A 21,336-nucleotide genomic window follows, 5' to 3' on the forward strand; every position below is an offset into this window, starting at 1 on the left:
AAATTGGCCTTCTCTTAACTCCAGAAAGAGAGAGAACATCTACCTCTCCTTTCTAATGTGCCAGCTGAAATCCTTATATGACACTGACCTCTCACGCAGTGTGGTCTAATGGTTAAGGGATTGGGCTCTGGAGTCCCACAGCTCTTGGACCCTGTCTGTGCCTGTCTTTATGTGTAAAATTGGGATAACAATATACCTCTTAGAGATGAAGCAAGGCTTAGAATAAACACGTAAAATAATTAGAGTTTGGCACAGATTAGGTTCAGTAAAGGTTAACTATTATCTTTTGAATCTACCTCCCATTCTTTGGACTTGTATTGATGGAAGGGTTTAGAAACAAAACAAAACAAGTGGAAACTTTTCCAGTCCCAGACTCTGCAAACACGAATCCCTGGTTCGTCTCCATGCTGGAATAAGATGACGCTCCAAGCCCACTTCTGCCAGGTCCTTGTTTCGTAGGACGTCAGGCCTGCTTAGGGCCCCAGACTTACCTTACAGAGTTTTTGCCAATGTTTTATGTATATGAACTTAGGATCTTACAAATCAGTGTTCCCCATATGTTAGTGTGGGAAAGAGGATGTGCATCGATCTCCTGAGCTGCTCAGGGGCTCCCTAAGTTCCTTGCCATGAGCCCCTCTCACCTGCTAGAGGCCACAGCACTTTTCCTCTACCTGGGGTCAGATCTGCACCCTTGCCAGATTTCACATGAAAGTTTACCTGTGCCAAGGGACCTTTTCTGAGTACACACTCACAGGAGCACCTCTGGGCTCCCAGCACCTAGACGGGCACACCGTCACTTCCATTTACTCTCTTGAAGCCCTCTGTCTCCTTCACAGCTCTCCTCACAAGACATCATAACTTATTTCCTGCTTTCCTGTTTGCATACTTCACTCCCTCCCCATGCACACATGTCTACAAGAACACAGGGCTCACATCTGTCTTGTTCCCTCCTTTGTCACCAGCATCTACCTCAGTGCTAGCTCTCAACACATAGCAGCTCCCAACAGATATTGAATGAACAGTGAATGAATTTAACATCTTGAATCTAAGGAGGCATTTGCTCTGGACTCTTATACCTGAAAGAAAAGGTGAGTGGATGGATCTGAATAAACAGTGAAGGACAAAAGCATTAGGCACAACCGCTGTAATTTCCCAGAGTGTAGCCGTCTGTGAGCTTCATAACAATGCTTTTAAGATCATTCAATGAAGATTTCCCACTTTCAATGTGAAAACCAGTAGTTAACATAGTTACACAGAGGCTCCTAACCTATTGAAGTCTTTGGAAGGGATTATGAGTAAAATAATGTTCAGTATCTTTTTTTTTTTATAAGAAGAGAGAAAAAACTTTGATGAGATCTAAAATTTCCTGATCTTTCTGAGAGAAGTCAGGTTCTTTCTTCTCTTTACCATTTTTGTCATTTTGATTTTTAAACTTAAATTACTCCCTCGGCTTCCATTTGAACCACTATCTATGCCCTGGGTACCCTCATTCCCTCCCCCTACTTGTTTGGATGAGTTTTGGAGTTGGAGGAACTTTAAAAATAATCTTGTCTACTCCTTCCTTTTGTTGAAGAGGAAAAAGAAGTTCAGGCCATACTGTGAGAGGGTCTGAGGACCCAGGTCTCCTGAGTCCCCAGCTAACCCCTCCTCCTCCATGTTAAGTTCAGCTCACTTTGACTTGTCCCCTCTGACATAGTGCCCACTCCACTTTTCAGCCCCAGTACAATAGTTTAGGAGGCACCTAGTCAGTATCCTGTCTGCTCTGAAGATAAGAACAACCCCATAGATGTCAGCCAAGACCTTTCTTTTCTGACAGCACTAAATGAGCCTTCCTATCTCCAGTCAGCAGGTCCAGCCAGGATATTTCCAACTAGGGACTGTCCCATCCCTGAAGATAGTTTCTTCTCTCCTTAATCTCTCCGGGTTTGCTCCATAAGCCTGACGGGCATTGCGAATGGAAGTGGGCCTAGGGAATGCCCCACAGTATACATCCTAATCCTCAGAAAGCCTTGCTTCTCTGCCCTTGAGACCGCCAAGACCAAGGCCGCATCTTCCATCCTCTTTTATCCTGTTCCCACTCCAGCAGGAAAGAGGGCTCCCCAAATGCTTTGGCGATGTAAACAATAGGTCTGAGTCCTGACAGGCCAGGTGAAGGTTGAGGAAAGACTATGTCCTCCTTCACAGCCAGGTTGGGGCCCTGCTCTGGGCTCCCAAGTGGTGTTGGACAGAGCTGAATCAGGTGGTTCTGTCTCTCCCCTCCCTTCTGTCTTCCTCTACTGCAGAAACTGCGATGTTTCTGGCAGAAACTGAGATGTGCCAAGAAATCCTTGTCTCCCTAGAAACTCTGTTCACTCAGCAATAAGTCCCATGGGAAATTCATTTTTTTTTTTTTTTTGCATGGTTCTCTTTATCGCCTAGTTCCGGTTTTTTCATGATTTTTGTGGTGATTGGTTTGGGATTTGGGGCCAGGTCTGGGTGCAGATGGGGGAACAAATAGGATCTGATGATTTTAGGACAAAGTGACTCACCTTCCTCTCCATCTCTAAAATTGTCTCTGTCTGAGCTCATTTTCCCTTGATCACTTGATTCATCTCACCAATACCAGTATTTGAGTTTTGGATTCAGTTTATTATTATTGTTTATGAGTTTTTATTTTTTTATTTTTGTGAAAGTGTTATTTATTTTCAGACAAGGAGCCCACCTTCACTTCTAGAACAATCTCTTCCAAAAGTTAGATTCCCTACAGTGCTAGTTTTCCAGGCACCTTCAGTGGCATCAATATCTTCATATTCCCTCAGTCCATGAACTAGATTATCTTCATCTCCTTCCCCTTTTCTTCACTTGGCCACCCATTTTTCTTAAAAGAGTTTCTCATAAGAACTTAATTTTGAGGGGCACCTGGGCAGCTCAGTCACTTAAATGTCCAGCTCTTGATTTCGGCTTAGATCATGCTCTCACAGTTCATCACAGTTCGGGGGTTCAAGCCCTGCATTGGGCTCAGTGCTGACAACACAGGGCCTCCTTGGGACTCTCTTAACCCCTCTCTATCTCTCCCCACTCATGCTCTCTCTTTATGTCTCAAACATAAACATTTAAAGAAAAAAAACTTAATTTTGATAACTTCCAGCTCTGTATTCTTCATAAATTGTACAAATTATTGGTGTGAATTCTAGTTAAAATTGTGTTACAAGTTCAAATCTTGAGGCTTTGTTTTGCCTCAAAGACACTGCCATGGTATCTATAAAATAGAAAAAAAGAAAATCAAAAAGCCTGGCCATCTTCACAACAAGGTAAATATCTCTATGTATTATAATTAGAAGAGAAACAAAAAAAATGGCAAGTAAGTCCAATGGTGTCTGAATCATAAGTGAGCGGGGAAGTAATTCTAGCTCCTGTGGGATTGTGGGAACCAAAATACCCCAGAGAAAGTAGGGACAGAGGTGTGTCCCCTGCTAGTTATCCATCTGCAGCCCGTTCTAAAGGGGCAGTGCTAGGAAGCCATATTCTGTACTGTATCACCGTGACATACGCCCATCGAAACTGCTGACCAGACCAAGCATGGGGACCTTACCCAAAGGCTCTTATGAGGGGAACTAAAGTGAAAAGTTCTATCAAACAAAAAAAAGTGGCCCTATAACATTCTTATTCCAATACAATTAAATTGGGACATATGTAGAGAAGTGAACAGTTGTCAGTGGGAGCTGGAGCTGAAAGATCCTGGGGCACCTGGTTGGCTCAGTCTGTTTAGCATCCAACTCTTTGGCTCAGGTCATGCTTTCTTGGTATATAAGATCGAGCTCCGCATCAGGCTCTGAGATGACAGTGTAGACCCTGCTTGGGATCCTCTCTCTCTCTCCCACTCTCTCTACCCCTCCCACCTCAAAATAAAGAAATAAAAACATGAAAAAATAATCATAATAAAGTAAAGGCAAAACATCCTGAGGCTCAGAGGGGGCAGAAGGGCTCTGATGGATGATTATCAAACTGAAGTCATGAGGAAGCAGAAACTCTGAGATCACGAAACTGAGAAGCTGAGAATAGAGGATGAAGTGCTTTTCCTGCTAAAAGAGGAAAGCAGACCCATGGAGAGATTTGGAGTCCTATTAGTGCGGAAAAGGAAAGCACAGTTCTGCAGCTCCTACCACGGAGATCCCTAGGAGTGCTCCAGATTTTGAAAGTCTTTCTGATTTCAGCTTCCTGGAGACCCAGCTGTGCAGTCACAACAGCCTGTCCTCCCAGAGGCTGTTTGTTTGGCTTCACCCCGGTTACTGTGAAGCTTGGCCCCAGCCTCGGACCTCTATTTCCTTGGTTCCATGGATATCTTTATGTCTGTCTCCTTTCTGCCACTCCAATTACTTAAGCTGATTTGAGTGAGACTGTTCCTTACAACTGAAACACATGTTAAGTTACTTAATCCTCCCAACAACCCTACAAGGTAGAAATAATATTCCCATTTGTAAAACTGGGGGCTGTAAGACATCAAGCAGCTAGATCACATAAGTCCTGAGCTGGTCATTTGCCTGTTTGCTCTCGTCAGTATTTCCCAGCGCTGTCTTTGCTGACCATGCACACTACATTTCCCAGGCTCCCTTGCCAACTGGCTTCTGGCTCACAAAGGTCCACTGGCAGGAAATGAAAGAGCAAGAAAAAGGGAAAATCCAGGGTATTTCTCCCTCCTTGTGCTTTGGGCAGCGGCTCTGTCAGTGATTGCATCTTCTTCATGCCCTAGATCCCATGAGAGTGCCTTCTTTACGTGTTCCAGCCTCCCACTGGGCAACCCAGTCCTCTCTTTGACCCTTTAGGCCTAGAAGTGAGAGCAGCTTCCTACTTTTGCTAATCTTTGAGTGGTCTCACTGTCTCCTGTGTAGCTTTTCATCTCTTTCATTCCATTTGCAATTAGTTCGCTGTATTCAGTTTCTTCTGTTAACTGGGATGGCTTTGTTGTCCTGCATGGACCCAGACTCATGCAGCAATTAAGTAGCTGAGATAGGATTCCAAATTCAGTCTGATTCCAAAACCATACTCTGAAGACCACATGATATTGACAGTTAAATCACAGAGTTCTCTGAACTTTGACTACAAACTAAGTGATGTTTCCCCCAGAGCATGCCCGTAGAGAGGGCTTCCCACTTTGTGTTTTCACTGCTCACTGTCACAAGTGAACTCTGCAATGCCACCAACCAAAAGATCAAAATCAGGCCAGGAGAGTTCATTTCTGAGGCCTTCTCTGGCACCACAACCCTGTTCTGACTCTACTCCCTGAACCCTCAGGGCCAGTCTAGTAGTACTGGATTTGATAAGTAGTAGTTCTAGATTTGCTTAGAGGTGGGGAATTCTCATGGCACTGAACACTCACCGTTAAGGCAGTTTGAAATCTCAGGTTGCTCATTAGGGTTGCCACTGCTTGAAAGCAATAGTCTCTCCCTAGTGCTCTTGTTCTGGCCCTCCCCTAAGCTTCAACCCTTGGAGACCCTATTTGTTCACTATTATTCATCCTGCTTGGATCCCCAAGTATTTTGTTTGTGCCCCCTCCCTCCTCTCCCCCAGATTCCTGACTTTCTGACCATCTGACCTCCCAGGCTAGGAGATGCCTGCTAAAGTAAATCGCGTGTAAATAGTTCTCTGTTGGTCAGTCATCAAGACTCATGTTACTCCTGGTGAGCTACCATCATCTATTTAATGTTGCATAAGATCTGGCTTTCTATACTCTATTACATTTAGGGGAGCCTGGACATGGGTAAATATAAGATTTCTCAAAACTAGATGCTCTTCCAGAGGGAGCAGAGTGTTCTGATCATCTTCCCTGAAAAATCTAAAAAAAAAGAAAGAAAAAAATCAGGGAAAGAAGCTTCAACTTTCTGGTCTTTAAATAAACCTATAATTGCTTCCCTAATTGTAAATGCCTCCTGCACCTGGTCTCAATCCTTTAAATACTAAGTTTAGTCCATTCATGGGTGAAGGTGGATAATTTCAGCATTCAATTAACAAGTGTATGATGGGAAATAGGCTAAGCACTTGAGGTTTGTACTACACAATATCCTGTAACTACTGACAAGTGACAGTCTATGTTTTATAGACCACAGTTGAACAATCTGTACAATCATTTGTAAAAATAACCAAGTCCTGTTATAAAAATCAGTGTTATCTTTGGCATCTCCCTCCTTACTCCCTCCAGCCACCACCTCCCACATCCCAGCTGTCTCCTAATTCTGAGAGGGTTTTTGTTTCCCCAAAAAGCTTTAGTGGCTTCGCTGTTCTTCCTTTTCTCTCTCTAAGGAAATCTCAGTGTTACCAGAGACTAAAATGCATGGCCATATGTCACCAAGAATGAAATCTCCTTTCCCAATCCCTGTCTTTTGAGCTGACCTCGGAGCCTTTCCAGTAAGAGAAGGCTGGACTACAAACCCTGAGGAAGTCTCCTCACCCCACCAGCAGGCGGCTAGCTCCTGTTCACCTCTCAGGTCTCAGCAAAAGAATAATGTCCTTGGGAAAATACTCTCCAACCCTCAGCCTAAGTCAGGGTCTTAAGAGTAATTATCTCTGTTTACAAATAGGTCTTTGTTTCACCTGGATAATAACTATCTACTCCAATAGTCTGCAAGGTCCATGAGTATTTATGTCCCAAACTGTATTTCTTTTTTTTTAAATTTTTTTTTAACGTTTATTTATTTTTGAGAGACAGAGACAGAGTGTGAGCAGGGAAGGGGCAGAGAGAGAGAGAAAGACACAGAATCTGAAGAGGCTCCAGGCTCTGAGCTGGCAGCACAGAGCCCGACGCGGGGCTCAAACTCACAAGCCGTGAGATCATGACCTGAGTTGAAGTCGGATGCTTAACCGACTGAGCCACCCAGGCGCCCCATGTATTTCATGGAAGTAGTGTGGGTGGGGGTGCTTTGGACTATGGCACGTACATTTGGGAAATGCTGGTTTAATCCAAATGAAGCAAATTTCTTTACTGTAGGACTTCTTGAAGCATTTAAAATGCTAATGTGGGGGCGCCTGAGTGGCGCACTCAGTTAAGCATCCAGCTTCGGCTCAGTTCATGATCTCACAGTTTGTGAGTTTGAGCCCTGCATCATGCTCTGTGCAGACAGCTCAGAGCCTGGAGGCTGCTTCGGATTCTGTGTCTCTCTCTTTCTCTGCCCCTCCCCTGCTCACATTCTGTCTCTCTCTCAAAAATAAGTAAACATTAAAAAAAAAAATTTTAATGCTACTGTGTGTAGTAATTTCCAGTATTTCACAAACCATATTAACCATGAAACCTTTTTTCATAACACACGTAAACATTTGGAGGAACCTAGTGTTCTGTGGAATGTAGTTTGAGAAGAGCCAATATAAAGTGAATTCCAGTTTCTGCCTTTAACATTATAGCAGCTTGGTAATTGTCACTAGCATGCACATTTTAAATAACCTTGGAAGCTGCAGTAGAAAACTGACAAAACTTCAGAATGAAATAATCACATAGAAAGAGATAGTTAGGGGTGCCTTGGTGGCTCAGTTGGTTAAGCACCCGACTTCAGCTCAGGTCACGATGTCATGGTTGGTGGGTTCAAGCCCCGCGTTGGGCTCTGTGCTGCTGACAGCTTGGAACCTGGAGCCTCCTTCAAATTCTGTGTCTCTCTCTTTCTCTGCCCCTCCCCTGATTGTAGTCTGTCTCTCTCAAAAATGAATAAACATTAAAAAAAAATTTTACATAAAGATAATAAAAAAAAGAGATAGTAGAGATAAGGTAAAGTTGAGGCAGAAACCCCAAAAAAGCAGAAGGTATGAGAAAGAAAGCTGGTTTATAGGGTATGCAATGATGGAGTTGCAATGAAAGTAGAACACATGCCAACCGGCTAAGTCAAAAGAGAGCTGACAAGATTCCCCTCAATACCTGATGCTGATGACTGAGAACCAGTGTGACACTGGCTGACATCTGAGACAATAAAGGAAAGGAGTGGTGACCTTGGGTTTTCTGGCTGGCTATTATATATAACAGAACCATATGGTTAGCTTGTTTGTGATAATGTGAATTTCAAGATTGGTGAATTTCAATTCAGGTTCCACAGGGTTACATTATTCAGAAACACGGCAATATGCAAAATTATACTTCATTTTTTAAAATAATATAAACGTAAAAAATTCTCATTTTTTACCTTTGGGAAATTCATCTAAATAATTTTAAATGAAGACATATAAGTACTACTATGAGCTATTTTTATATGCGTGAGGTAGCAGTAGATGTTTCTTGATATCCCAAAGGGCTGCCTCAGATCCTTTATGGAAATAGAGGTATAGACTTGATAAATGAATGTTGAACCCGTTATTCCAAGTTTTATGGCTAAGCAAGTGATGTCTACATTACTATGGCTACAGATCATCTTTTGGAGTTAATCCGGTGAGTAGGGATTTTCTTTTTGAGTTTAATTTCTCAAGGCATGTGATCACACGTGAACAGTGGGGGCTCAGGATGGAAACCTTGCTTTGAAAATCAGCTACCATTTAGCTTTCCACTTCAGCCACTCAACTGAGGTGGCAGTTTCGTGATGAAGATTCAAACCAACATTAAGTAAAATTTGTCTTACTGGAAAAAATGTAGAAGTTAGTTGTTTGAGAGTCTGAAGGCTTTTAGACATTTGCATTACTGCTGAAAACCATAATTTAATGTAGGGTACTTCTGAATGATCCATAAACACAGATATATAGTACAAAGGCAAAAATAGGAAGAGATCTTTGGACAATGCCAAATGGTAGGGATTTGACTTCACTGGGGCTTTTATATCAACCCTGGAATCCATCTTCAGTTTAAAAGTTGAATATTAAAACTGGATTAATTCCAAAAACTGGCCACCCTTCAAAAAGGTTCTTGGGTCTTGACAAATAGATACAGAAGTAGAACTTGCATAGTCAGGACCTAGAGGTTGATTATCAAAGATTTTTTTTTTTTTTTAAGCCTCTGTGTTCCTGAGATCGTGGCTATTTCACTAAGTTCTGAACTGAGGAATCTGAAATGCTGGGTGAAAAGTCAGAGAAAGAGTTAGTGTGGAAGGGGATGTGGACCTGTCCCTAAGGGAAGGAGGTTTGGCCAGATGCGATGACCTGGTGCAAATCCACTCTGCTTTCTCATGTACAATCCCCCCGTCTCTGTTCTCCATCTTCCCAGACTCAGGACATTCCTTTCAGTAACTTTTGGGTCCAGCTACTTCTGCCTCCTTGACGCAGAACCTACCTTCTATCTTTCTTAACCCCCTAGAGGAACGACTCACTTCAAACTTTCTCAGGGGGCTTAAAAACATGTAAGCTCTTTACTTCCCCTGCCAGAGGGAGGGGTGTGTGTGTGTATTTGGAAGGGGTGGTTCTTTCAGCACAGGCTGTGGTATGAGAACTTCTCAGACTTTAGAAACATGGTACTAGCTTCTCGTTCCTGAGGGGAGGGTAAAGACTGGTAAGGCTTCTTCATACCTCACCCTACTGTGTGAAGAAGAAGAGCCTGCTGTTTGGTCCCCAGTTTTTAACCAGATTTCCCTGCCCACTGAGTGGGGCTAGTGGGAGCATGCAAAACACAGCACCTGCCCCATCCTCCTGCTCACACATTTTTGCTTTTGCCTCCTCCATCTTTTGGATCTCCCCAGCCTGCTCCCATATGTGCCTCAGGCTGCTTGCTTTTCTAAAGGCTCTCTCCTCAGGATTCCAGCTCTAACACAGTGTCAGAAAGCACTCTCAAGCCCCAGGTACCACAGCTGCCTTGGGACATTCTAGCACCTTTTAGTAGAAACAGACCAGACACCTTTCAAAATATAGCCCCCAGAACAAGAGGTGTCTTTATCCTATGTCCTCAGGGAAAGAAAATCTCTCTCTCAGGGGTGACAGATGCATGAATAATTTTATTTCTAGCCTTATTATCAGTTCCAGAGCATCCTGCACACTTACTGTAGTCACAGAACCACTGCCTCCTAACCCACTTTGGAGAAAGTCAAGCTCTCTCTCTCCTAAGGCTCAGCCCAGCTTTTCACCCCAAAGGGGGAAGCTGGGGTTGGAGCCACAGTGCCTAAACCCAGCCTGGAGTTCCCCCTCCCATTTTCTCACTCAAACCAGTCTTTCTCACTCAAACCAGGAGCCCACCACCAATTGTAAAAATTGCCCAGTTTCTTTCAGTACCCCTTTCATAGCCATCTTAGGCCTTTAGGTTTGGTTTTTCTTTGTGTAGAACACATCACTATGGGCAAATCACCTTTCAGCCTGGCTGGCAGCCATGTTGCACACACTACATACAAACTGTCATTGAGGGTGGAAAGGCCTTCCACCCAGCCTGTCTTCTAGATTAGAGATTGGCTTGGGTAGCCCCTCTGCCCCAAGAGCCCAGAGACAAGGCAGGCAGTCCTATGCTCCCTGTCAGCCCTGGGGCATCCCGAATATCCTCACCGAACTTCGGGGCCATTGTTGTGTCCCAGGCAAGCAATAGTTTTTGTTCAAGGCTCAGACCAGGAAAGTTACATACCTTTGTAACCTATATTCTGTTTTATTCAAATCAGTACAGCTTCCTGGACTCCTCGGGGAATGTGTGTTCTTTCAACTTAGTTTACATTCATGAACAAGGAAAAGGAAAATTGTCATGGCTGTGTAGGCACCAAATGTTCATGTTCACATGTCTGAGAAGAAGCAACATGGAGGCAACTTTCTGATCTTTTATTCTGAATGGGACTGTGGGCACCATGGAAAGGACAGACAGGCCACTTTCTCCCTGTATGCTGCCCATCACTGGCCTGTGCCTGTGACGATGAAACTAGATCTAGCATGGCCCCAAGCCCTTCTTCAGGTCTTCTTCCCCCTCCTCCAAAACTTCAAACTCTAAGGCATATTGGGGGTGACTTTGGGAATGAGGTGCAGGCTTTGGGGACATCTGGAGTCGTGGGCTGGCATGGGTCCTTCTGATCTTTAAAAGGTCCTAAGCAGAAGCAGCTTCACTTTCACCATTGAGAGCCACAAAGACAATGTGGCTTCATCCTCCCTCTGTCCCTGGAGGCCCTACTGTGCACAAAAGGAAGAGGCATAGTGAGTTAAGTGAGTGAATGAGTTCTCCAAAGTGAGATTCCTGGAGGTTATCTTACTTTTCCACTTACAATAATCCTTAAACTATCTTAATAAGTTTTCCAACATTTCAGTTCATTTCCTTTATCTTCTTAAGATAAGATGGAAAAAAGTTTTAAAATTACCTCCAGGCTCTTTGCATCAACTAGATAAATGGGAAGGTCTGTGAGAGGTTAATACCTTACAGCCTAATCTTTCTTTGGTATCCCATCAGGGCAATTGTGATCTGTTTAATAGCAACAGGATGACTGCAGGTCTCCTGGAAGGAGTTATCAATGAATTTCAAACTAGAGATAAAAGCCTGTGAAATATGCAAACGCTCCTTTCTAATTAAATAATTCACTCAACAAATTTTGTTCAAATTTAGTTTCCCCATTTAGGGCAAGTTCTATCCAATACCCCAAGGAGAGATGGCAAGATGGGTGATGAATAAGTCTTTGGTGATCAAATTTGATGATTATCTGCTCACAGATGGGATGGCAACCATCTGTAGGGATTATGAAAGGAGGACATTAATGACTTTTTAAAAATCATATTTTGGTCTCTGCTCCATTCCACAAATCCTTTACAAAGAATCGACTCCCAACCATAGCAAGGTGGTAGGAGTCTCTGCTTCCACTCTGGGACATTCTACAGTTTTTGTACAGGTTGGGATTGGGGGGACAATGCCATGACGGTTTGTATATATAGGACTACCAGCCATTCGGGGGAGTTCCAGAACAAGAAGTCAAGCTGGAAAATGGTATTATAAGAAAGTGTTCCCTGGAGGGAGGCCATACCTCTTGATCTGGGAGTTTATACTGAGGCCAGGAAACATTACAAAAAAGATGAGCCATTTTTGCTCTGGCTTTGGGAGTCAAATTTGTTCCAGTTTTTAGGAGTACAGCCAAAGGGTGAGTCCGAAGGAAGAGGGAGTTTGCCCCATAGTGGGAAATACGGGCTGCCAGTTCCCACAAGGGTGTCCCACCAAAAGGAATGGAGCTCCCACTTGTGGTCGCAATTTTAGTCAGGGGTCATACTGTCCTAAAATAGGACTGGACCTTATGTATGACAAATGACTACTGGAGTGTACCACCAAGGAGAGGGTTACAGCAAATGGCGATAGCAATTCCTGCTGGGATGTCCTCTACAACAGGGAAAGCCAGACACCAGGTGGCCAAACCAGGTGGGGAAAAAGGAGGGGGTGGACTCACCATTCAGATGGGTAGGAACATGTTTTGCCCATAGATTGCTGGATCCGTCGGAACAAAGGAAAAAGGGAAGGGGACCGAAAGAAGCAAGGTAGCTGAGAGTCAGCCAGCATCAGGAAAGTATCCCAACCAAGTCCATCATGTGTGCATATCTGCCCTGGATGACCTACAGATGGAGTGGGAGAAGGAGGAAAGGGGTTGTTTGCCCTCATAGGCACAGGCAGTCTGACCTGCTCACCTTCAGAGTTTCACACCACACCAGGGAGCCACCCTGACCAGACACCTTCAGTTGTGTGAGGAGTACTAGGGTTATACTGTAGAAGGGCTGGAAAGAGAAAGGAAAAGGAGGAAAGCATCCCTCTGAGGGCATGAAGGGAAATCCCTCCCCTACCCAGGCAAGGACTGTCCACTTGTTCCTCCTGGGACTTCGGATCCTCCCCAAGGAGTAGCCTCTGGGGGGAGGTGGGTGGGGAGCGTCTTCACTTCCCCAAGGAGAACTAGAGTTGGTCTACCGAGGGAAAGTCCTGAGAAATTCCCAGAGCATCCAGGGAGGGTCCCAGGCCAGAAGAGGGTCCCCAGATGGACTGCCAAATGTGGGAGCCTGGCAGCAGGAGGAGTAGAGAAGGAATTCACCCATGGCAGAACAAACCTCAAGTGAGCAGCGGACAGGACAACAAAGGAGAAACTGTCTGTGACGAGGCGGTGGTGAGGGTCCATAGTTATCGGTGGAGTGAGGAAGTATGGGGATCTATGGAATTTTCCCTTTTTTTATTTTTTGGTAATCTTAGGAACTGTGCCTGCTTGTAATTGCTCATTTAGGGCCTTTGGTTATTTTGAAGGGAGGTTACTTAATGAGCCTGTTTGCATCCAGGTCAGTGGTCGCTGTGGGCCTTTTCCCTTTCTCTACACAAGTTACCCCATGACTTCCCCATATGATTAGAATTGCCTTTGAAATGGACTCCCTTCTCCCTTTGTCTCCCTACAGTCTGTTCTCAACACAGGAGTCAGATGGCTTCTGTGAAACTGTGAGTCACATCATGAAATTCCTCTGCTCAAAACCCTCCAATAACTTCCCATCTCACCCAAAATAAAAGCCAAAGCCTTCACGGCCTACAGGGCCCTTCCTAATCTACCATCCACCCACAGCAATCTGACCTCCCTCTTACCCTCCTCAGCACCCTACTTACTGTCTTTGCCCATTTCCTTCCTTCCTTCTGTTTTTTCTTATAGTCCTTTCAGTGAGTCCTTCTCTTACCCCTTTGTTTACTGTCACACCCCTCCAGTTTTCTCTGTTCTTCCCTGCTTTATTTCTTCTGAAATACATTTAAATGTGAGACATTATACTTTGCATGTTCATTTTACTTTATTTTCTTCCCAATCCCCATCCCCCTCCCTACCACCACCTAGATTATAAGCTCTAGGAAGACAACCATTTTTGTTGCTTTTCTTCACTGCTTATCCACAGGGCGTAGGGTAGTGCCTGCCACGTGTTAGGCACTCATTTAACACTTGTTGAATAGCTGAATGACTTGTGGCGTGAGTCAGCCACTTGGGAGGCCATGTGCAAGATCAGTAAGCAGAGGAGGGTAAAGGAAACGAGAACATACATGGGGCAGGGAGGGGAAGCCAAGAAAAGAGACTGTGAACCCCTGAGAGACAGAAAGAATAGCCTCCTTCATCAACCCTACCAGTTCCAGTTCTGACTCCCATCAGGTCTCTTAGATGCAATTTATTTCCTGTCTTTGTATGGGTCCACATATGTCCATGATATTACCCACTTTATCTTTACAGCAACACTCTTTTACTTGATCCTGCTTCAAAGGGAGAATACAAAGAGACAACATTAGAAAAATAGGCAGCCCAGATCACCTGGGACCTTATGGGCCATTGTACATACTTTGGCTTTTGCTCTGTTTGAAATGGGAGGCCACTGCAACATGTTTTTGTTCAGAGGCGTGACATGCTGATTTTTATTTAAAGGAGCTGCCTCTGACTGCTGTATGTAGATAAGTGTTGTGAGGAGGTGTATTAAAGCTCTCCAGGGAAATAGAACCAATAGGGTGTGTGTGTGTGTGTGGGTGTGTGTGTGTGTGGGTGTGTGTGTGTGTGTGTGTATACATATACATAACGTACACATACAGAGAGAAAGAGAGAGAGAGAGAGAGAAGGAGATTTATTTTAAAGAATTGTCCCACACTGTTGTTGGGACTGGCAAGTTTAAAATCCATATTGCTGGACAGCACCATTTTATACCCATTAGAATGACTACTCTCCAAAAACAAACCCCAGAAAATAACAAGTATTGGCAAGAATTGGAACCCTTATACACTGTTGATGGGGGTGTAAAATGGTATGGTTACTGTGGAAAACAGTATAGTTGTTCCTCAATCAATTAAAAGTAGAACTATCATGTGATCCAGAATAGCTCTTCTGGGTATATACCTAAAAGAATAGAAAGCAGAGTCTCAAAGAGGTATTTGTACACTAATGTTCATAGCAGTGTTATTCATAGTAGTTAAAACATGGAAACAACCCAAGTGTCCATCACCAGATAGACGGAGAAGCAAAATGTGGTATATATGTACAAAAGAATGTTATTCACCCTGTAGAAGGAAAGAATTTCTGACATCTGCTACACCATAGATGAACCTTGGAGACATTATACTGAGTGAAATGAGATAGTCACAGAAGGACAGATGCTATATGGTCCTACTTGCATGAGGAACTTAGGGTAGTCAACATCACAGAGACAGAAGTTGTAATGGTGGTTTCCAGGAACTGGAGGAAGTGAGGAATGGGGAATTATTGGTTAATGTATTATAGAGTTTCAGTTTTACAAGATGAAAAGATTTGTGGAGATGTTATGGGGTGGTAGCTATACAACACTGTGAATATATTCAATACCAGTAAACTGTACACTTAAAAATGGTTAAGATGGGGGCGCCTGGGTGGCTCAGTCGGTTAGGCGTCCGACTTCAACTCAGGTCACGATCTCACGGTCCGTGAGTTCGAGCCCCGCGTCGGGCTCTGGGCTGATGGCTCAGAGCCTGGAGCCTGCTTCTGATTCTGTGTCTCCCTCTCTCTCTGCCCCTCCCCTGTTCATGCTCTGTCTCTCTCTGTCTCAAAAATAAATAAACGTTAAAAAAAATTTAAAAAAAAATGGTTAAGATGGTAAATTTTGTTATACGCATTTTACCATAATAAAAAAAATGGGAGCAAAGAAGAAGAGGTGATGTCACAGTCTTGAATCCAAAGGTGGAAACTCAGGTAGAATTTCTGTATTGTGGGGTGGAGGCAAAATTCTTTCTTCTTTGGAAGGCCTCAGTCTTTGCTTTTAAGACTTTCAACTGAATGGATAAGGCCCTCCACATTATGGAGGATAATTTGCTTTACTTAAAGTCTAGTGATTTAAATATTACTCACACCTAAAAAAAAAAAATGCCTTCAGAGCAATGTCTAGACTGGTATTTGATCAAACAACTGGACACCCTAGCCTAGCCAAGTTGACACATAAAAGTAACTGTCACAGGAGGCTAGGGTGGAATCAGGGAGACCAGTAAGGAAACAGGACAATCCAGATGGGCAATAGCGGTAGCTTAGGCCAGTTTAGTAAGCAGTGGAGATGATGAGAAATGGTAAATTTTTGATGTATTTTGAAGGTTGAACTGACAGCATTTACTAATAAATTGTATGTCGGATGTGAGAGAAAATGAAGAATCCAGGATGATTTCAAAGCTCCTTGCCTGAGCAGCCAGAAGATATTGTTTCCCTCAACTAAAATGGAAAGGCTGCAGGGGGAGCAGTTTGCAGGGAGAATGAAAGAAAATCAGGAGTTCTATTTCAGACCTGCTCTGTTGGGATGCCCGATACCCATCCAAGTAAAGATGCTGAATAGCCAGTTAGATATATGAGCCTGGAGTTTAGAGGAAAGAAAGTCTAGATGGGAGATAGAAATGTAGACATTTCAGCATATACAGGTAATGTTAAAGTCATGAGACTAGTGACCTCAACTGTAGCTATTTTGGTGGAGTGATGGGGCCACAAGCTTGATTAGAGGAGCTTCAAGAGAGAATAAGAAAAAGAGATGGTAATGAATCTATAGACACTTCTTTTCAAGAGTTTTTCTATAAAGGGAGAGCAATAGGTTTGTGGGGTCTGCAAGAGTTTTTTAATTAAATATGTAATGGTGTATTTATATGCTTATGGGAGTGGTCCTGTAGAGAGGAAAAAAAGTCAAGGATTTTAATGAATGTTCACTGTGTGTCAGGAGCTGTGCTAAGTACATATGTCTGGTCTCTCTTGATCATCACAGCAAGCCTATGAGGTTGGAACTGTTATTATCCTTACTTCACAGCTGAGAAGACTGAGGAACAGAGTCAAAGTCACTGTCAAAGTCACGCAGGTAGTAAGACAAGAGAGAGAGTAAGAACCTGAACTCAGGAGTGTCTGATTCCAGATCCATGGAGCACCTCCCTACACAGTCCCTACATTTAGCCCCCCATTTGTAGAATCCACTAAGGATATGAAGAGATATCTCAAAACTTTGTCTAAAACTTTAGTGAATTTTATGGAGAAACCTCTGTATTATAATAATGTTTGCTAGAGTGGGGGTTCTGGGCTACTCCTCACTTCTCTTTGTTGGGTTAATTCCAGCCAAGTTCAGTCACCTTTTTGAGCTTCTCCCTAGTCATTCCCCGACAGTCTGCCCATGTGACATTATAGTATAGGCTACATGTTTGTACAGTTTCAGGCAAGAGTTCTACACTCCTTGTGTGTGCCAAGATCTGCTACCTGAAAAGCTCTCAGTACATCTTTGTCAAATGACTAATTAATCCATTTAGATAAAGCTGACAATCCCTTGTTCTCAGAGATGAGAAATTCTTAGAGAAGTGGAGGATCCCCTCCTCCCACCCTGCCTGGGATTTCTGGCAATGTCTCTAGCATGTTTTGGTTATTGCAACTGGGGTTGAAAAGTTACTAGTGAGGTCAATTGGATAGAAGCCAGAGATGCTGTTAAACAGCCTACAGTGCACAGAATAGTTCACCACAACAAAGAATTATCTGGCCAAACTCTCAACAGAACGGAGTTTGAAAACCTCTTTCATAGATTAAAACAGAAAATGAGGTTCTTAGATATATACCAACAAATATTTTTCCTGCCTTTTTTTCCCCTCATTCTCATTATTCCTAAGTTAGGGTGAGATGCTTATTTCATCAGATCTTGGGTTCCTTCTCCATCAGCTGTAGCCTAGACATTTTGTCCCAAAACTGAGGTAGTTCTCTAAATCGAAGAGGCACTAGCCTATTACCCTTAGAATTAGGTTACAGCTCTCCAAATGAGGTGCTGAAAACAGCTGTTAACTTCCAGATTCTCTCAGGGATTTTCAGAATATTTAACAATAAATATATCAACACTAACTTCCTACCTATTCTGGGATACATTGGGGTCACTACTGCTAATAATCTATGCACCAATTCTCTCTAAAGCCACCAGCTTCCAAAAATCTATAGACAAAAGCTCTTCCCAAGCTTGCTCCCATCTCCAAGTACAGAAATGGAAAACAGAAAAAAAATCTTCCTTAGGTTGAGCCCCCTCCCCAGCAAATACACTGAAACAGTGGGTAAATGTTTTAACAATATATGTCAGGTTCAAAAACAAAGAGAAAGGTCTAGGTGCCAGAAATGAAGATGGGCTCCTTGGTCCTGAGTGGAATTGGGGTTTTGTGACCTACAGGACTAAGCAAACTCGGCATCAGGTTTTCTTGCAAGTTAGGGATCGGCATATGCAGGAAAGGAGGATAGGAACAAAGGCATAGGCCCTGCTCAAGTGAGGAAATTGAAGTGACTTCCTGGACCAATCTGGGAATTGGGGGAATCTTTGTCTGCAGTTCAAGAGCTTGTTTTGAATGCAAGTGTGAACCCCTCTTATTGGAGAAAAAGTTATTTGTTTGTTTGTTTATTTTTAATTGCTTTTAGTTTTTATTTATTTTCTTGTTTATTTATTTAGAGAGAGAGAGAGCATGTGTGTGAGCAGGGGAGAGGGGCAGAGGGAGAGAGAAAATCTTAAGCAGGCTCCACACTTAGCACAGAGCCCAAGGGCTCAGTCCCCTCAATCTCATCTCTTGAACTGAAATCAAGAGTTGGATGCTCAATCATCTGAGCCACCCAGGTTCCCCAGAGAATCATTCTTGAAAAACCAGAGCCCCCAGGCTGCTCTGCATGCAGCTGTGTGGCCAGACTTGTGTACTACATAGAGAGAGAGACAGACGGACACAGAGAGACACACACAGCTTTGAGAAATTGGCAAACCTCTTAACACCGCGTCAGAGGTGATCTCAAAACTGAGCTAAAGAGTTGCCTCTACAACTCAGAAGTGCATAGGATACTTGAAGAAGGTAATTTCCACTGCAGATGAGCTAAAAGCAAATAAGGAAATGCAGTGTTCAGAGATAATCAACTGGTGCTAAAATTGGAGAAATTAAACCAAAAGAACTATGAATATTAGGTTAATCTGAAAGTGATATCAAAATAAATATGTGTAAGTGTTGATCAAGATGAGGAAAGAAATAGAGCTCATTAGGCGAGATGGGGCATTTTGAAACAAAAGAGTAGAGAGATTGGAAAGACAAACAAATAATGAAAGAAGTATTTTTAAAAAGAGAATCTCTCAACAGTGGAGAAAGTAGCAGCTAGAAAGCGGTTAAGACCCACTAAAGCAATAAACTACCAATTATTTGCTGTACAACCAGGTTACTGAGGAGTGATCTTAGCTTACTGAGGTATAAACATTTAAAATTTTAAATTTTTTCTAATTGCTTCTAAATAGGCTCTCTTGACACCCTTCTTTCCTGTAAGGTAGGTGGTCTAGCAATATCTCTTGGCTGGCTTCTATAACAATGTTTTCACAGTTACTGGAACTATCTCACTTTGATATTTAAGACTAATCTTACTTATTTTAAAACTTCATTCTGGTCTCATCTCTTCTCCTCCCCTCAGCTCTGAGATGAAAGTAAATGCAAGGTTCTCTTCACACTGTTTTTCTTTTCTTTTTTCTTCTTTGTTTAAATGTTTATTTATTTATTTTGAGAGAGAGAGGGAGGGAGCGACAGAGGGAGACAGAGAATCCCAAGCAGTCTCCACGCTGTCAGCACAGAGCCTGATGTGGAACTCAGTCCCACAAACCCTGAGATCATGACCTGAGCCAAAATCCAGAGTAGGACGTTTAACTGACTGAGCCAACCAGGTGCCCCTCTTGTTCCTTTTTTACTGTCTTTGAACTTTCTCCTTCCCTACTTTTCAGATGTGGACCAAACTTTTGCCTACTTCTGGTGTCCTCTGCTGATGGGTGTTCTACTGGCAGATGGTCCTCCAGGCTTACTTAGTGTGGTGTCCAGCGTCACTCCAGTCCCTCTGTTGTTGAACCCCTCTCTCCATGGGCCAGCTATATCTCCGTTGGAATCTATGCATACACTGTGATTCTTCTGCTGGGTTGGGCATCCCTTTGTATAACCCAGTCACATAGCTCCTGGCCCTCCACTACCCTCTGAGCTCCTTTGTGTGTACATGAGGATCCAGATCCACATCCTTTCAGGTCCGTGGATGGGGTGGGGTGTCCCCTCTTTTCCTCGTAGGCATGCTGGCTGTTCATTGAACTTGGAATGCAGAGTGCCCAGTGCCTGTTGTGCTCACTTTTGGTTTAGCTGCAATCCTCGGACAACAGGAACAGTCCCACTTAGCATCTTGCACTTCCACACTGTGCCATGTCACTACACTGGCTGAAAAACCAAGGCTCGGGGAGGTTAATAAATAACTGGCCCAACTAGTCACCTGAGGAGCATGGATACAAATATAAATTTTTCTGACTCCAACATGAATGTTTTCCACTATGCTCTGCTGTAAGAGAAGATATTCTTCTAGAAAAGATTTGGAGAAAATTAAACAACTTACTACTCTGGGAGAGTTAGCACAAAACTGCAGCAGGAGTAAAGCATGAGGGGAGAAGCACAGGGCTTGCAAGCCATGGCCCGTTACGGATCTGAAGCTTTAGCTGGGAGTCCTCTGATCTAAGGAATCTGGGGCGGTGTGATGATTTAAGGTGGAGGTCCTGGGGGATCCTGGGGGATCAAGAGCAGAAAGACAGATGAAAGGACTGTCTTTTGTGCTTTGGAAGGTAAGCCCCAAAGAAGAGGAAGCAGGAAGCTCTGTCCTCCTCATGTCTTTAGAAGTAAAGGAGCCTCCTGATTCTCTTCCAGGCTGTCCACATAGGTCAGAGTATCAGGATTGGGAGGAGGGAAGGCAGCCAGGTTAGTAGCTCTTTCCAGGAGTCAATACTATACATTTTACTGGCATTTCCTTTAAACTCTCCTCCAGGATGTATGGGTAGAGGAGTGGGCATTCACATCCACAATTTTCAGATGAAGAAATACAGGCCCAGAGAGTGAGCATGACTTGCCCAAAGATACACAGAGTCAGGACTTAATCCAGGGTGCAAAGTCTAGTGTTTGACTCATCTTGAGTCTGGTCACCTGCTCTGCTGTGCCTTCCTTCTTGTGTCCCTCTTGGGGTCTGTTTCTTAGCAAAGGAGATATACAGCTGTAAGATACTCAAAAAATAATAGTAATAATATCTGTAAAAACATTTTTAAGACTGTAAAGCTATATAGATGCAAGGAAGAATTACTATCAAGTGTGGAAACGGTTTATAACATTATCCTTCTGTAATGACTAATTATTTTAATTTTTCATCTTCCCTGAGAATGGAACATTAAATTAGGAGAAATATGACTTAGGGTAGATGAGGTGAGTGCCAAAAATGGAACATTGTAAAGAAAGATTACAGACCTTCTGGCAAAGAAATTGGGGAAGGAGCCCATCTCTCTAGGTGACTTCTCCCTGAATGCAAAACAGACCACGAAAATCAGTTGTGGAAGAAATCCTGATCCTTCAAAGAGGAGCTATCAAAACTTGATTTTTCAGGAAAATGACTCTGATTTTTTTTTTAAGTCATCTGCTTTGGGGTACCACCTACCTAGCCAAGAAGGAAAGGAAAAATATGAAAACTTCAGGAAGGATCTATG

Source organism: Acinonyx jubatus, chromosome A1, assembly GCF_027475565.1.
Source record: "Acinonyx jubatus isolate Ajub_Pintada_27869175 chromosome A1, VMU_Ajub_asm_v1.0, whole genome shotgun sequence".
NCBI lineage: Eukaryota > Metazoa > Chordata > Mammalia > Carnivora > Felidae > Acinonyx > Acinonyx jubatus.